This window comes from Thamnophis elegans, chromosome 5 (assembly GCF_009769535.1).
Source record: "Thamnophis elegans isolate rThaEle1 chromosome 5, rThaEle1.pri, whole genome shotgun sequence".
Taxonomy (NCBI): domain Eukaryota; kingdom Metazoa; phylum Chordata; class Lepidosauria; order Squamata; family Colubridae; genus Thamnophis; species Thamnophis elegans.
Genome location: NC_045545.1, coordinates 68,146,137 through 68,148,633, shown reverse-complemented (window position 1 = coordinate 68,148,633; position 2,497 = coordinate 68,146,137). Strand labels below are relative to the sequence as shown.

The window sequence follows — 2,497 nt, the reverse complement described above, 5'->3', positions numbered from 1 at the left end:
CATTTATTGGCTTAAAATCCATTTCTTTCCAGAGGGACTGTCCCCACTAGTGTTGATTTCCCATCCCCCTGGAAACAGGCAATTGATCACAAGCTGGGCTCTTATGGGCTCTCACCATTATTCTTAATGTCCCTAGGCTTTGAGCAAGCAAAGCAAGTAGTGATTAATAGAATGAGGGACATGGAGTTCCAAGAAGAACTAAATAGGTTGCCTCTCCACAGTAGGGACAGAATTAAACAGGGTGTGTGGGAATCTGCAAGATATCTAACTGACCTGATCTCCCCAAAACAAAGAATAGCTTTCTTCAGAGCCAGATTTAACATTTAACAGAAAAATTGGGCAGAGGAGCAATCTCAATCGTGGTGAAATTATTCTGAATTGGGACAGGAAAGATATCTGTTCTTTTTGTACTCAACTCTGACTTTGTACATCTAGAAACTTGAATGTGGCTATGCAATACAAAGCAGTGTTCCTGATTTTTCAGAGGCTACTTACAATGAAAGAAAAATAACTATATTAAGGAGGAAAAGGTGAAAGGAAAGAAGAGAAAAGGACGATCAGCAGTAAGACTCAAGTGGGAATGAATGTACCATTGGGAGACTTGAAGGACCAGTGTAGGGATAGATCATCATGGAGAAAATCTATATGGGTTCTAGGAGTCAAAAACAACTTGATGGCACATAATAAACTAATCAGTTATGGAAAACGTGCAAGCATACAAATCTGAAGAAAAGGATGCATGAAAATGAGCATATTATTTATTATTAGGTATATTGGAAACTTCCCAGAGCCTCTCTCCAAGGAAGATAGGAGATTAACAAATATGAAATATAAATAAATATTTATATTTATCAAAATGGGTACAGAGAACACATATTTGGAAAATGTATCTGAAAATGCAGACAAATTTTCTGTTGACTTCTTTTTTAAAGGTAAATTGGTATAAAATAGTTGAACATTATGGAAGAAAGAGACCAAAATCAACATCCTGTATAAATCCTGTACTCCTTACAGACAGCTAGTCATTTGTATTCTTTTAGCAAGTCATTATTGTGGTCAATCTCTACAGGGAAGAGGTAGAAACCAAAGCCCTAGACTCCTTCACAGGAATTTCACCCACTCACTGGTATAGGTATGTGGATGATACTTGGGTCAAGATCAAAACACAGGAATTGGAAATGTTCACCAAACAGATACACTCTGTGGATGGACACATCAAATTCACATGGGAAGGTGTTAAGGAAAATTGTCTAGCCTTCCTGGATTGTGCAGTACACATTAAGGAAGACAGAAGCCTTAACATGGAAGTTTACAGAAAACCTACTCTCACAGATCAGTATTTACATTTTGATTCCAAACATCCATTGGAGCACAAAATGGGAATCATTAGAGCATCACCACTAAGCTGAAGGCCTGCTTACCAGCAAAGATGGGAAAGAAAAAGAACAAAAACACATCAAGGAAGCCCTCAGAATATGTGGCTATCCCAAGAGGGCCTTCATCAAATAAATTACACACACACACACAAAAACTCTACAGGAGCTCCTTCATAACAGAAAATGAACAGTACAATAAACAAAGCAATGTTGTCATTCCATATGTTGCAGGAATATTGGAAAAGCTCAGGAGGATCTTCAGCCAACACAACATACGTGCACATTTCAAACCCAAGAATACACTAAGGCAGAAGCTTGTCCACTCCGAAGGCTAAACACTCAGACACAAACTGAGCAATGTTATATGCATTACAGTACAGTGAGCCATGTGCAGATCTGTACATTGGGGAAATAAAGCAACCTCTTCATAAACACATGGCACAACACAGGAGAACAAATCCATCAGGACTAGATTCAGCAGTCCATCTGCATTTAAAAGATAAAGGCTACGCTTTTGAAGACAGCAAACTCCACATTTTGGTCAGAGAAGACTGCTGAATTGAAAGAAGGGTCAAAGAGGTCATCTATGTCAAAATTGAACAGCTCTCTCTCTCTCTCAACAGATTGGAGACAGACATCATCTATCTCTAATCTACAACACAGTTCTTTCAACAGTTCCAAGAAGGCTCCACACCCATTTGCACCACTCAGGTGATCCTGATGACACCGATAAACCTCCAGGTGGCCTCAACGACTCTCTGGAAGAATGCAAATGAGCAGATGTCTGAAAGGAATATAAATCCTTCCATACCATCCAGTCAGAGCTGAAGAAATTTCTTGAATGAGAAGTGAAATATCTTCAAAGGAAACCAGAAAGTCCAGTTGCCTCTTGAAAAAGTATCTTTGGGATCCACCTTTCTGCACTAAGATTTCCAAATCTTTCTTTCTGTTCTCCATGTTTGGTTTATCTACCTAGAAACTACATAGTTTCTACTCTTCCTTTATCCGCAGTTTAATGATCTGGGGCTTCCATATCTGTAAAGGTTGATTTCCCAGAGGATTCAAGTAATCATAGTATAAACCACCCACAGTTGAAAACTTCACCAGTAACATAGAAGGGA

The 2,497-nt window shown here is 38.8% G+C and overlaps 1 pseudogene; it reads left to right on the top strand.

The window, feature by feature from the left end:
* Positions 1–856: 856 nt before the first annotated feature.
* Positions 857–2,080, top strand: LOC116509441 (annotated as a pseudogene).
* The last annotated feature ends 417 nt before the right edge of the window (positions 2,081–2,497 follow it).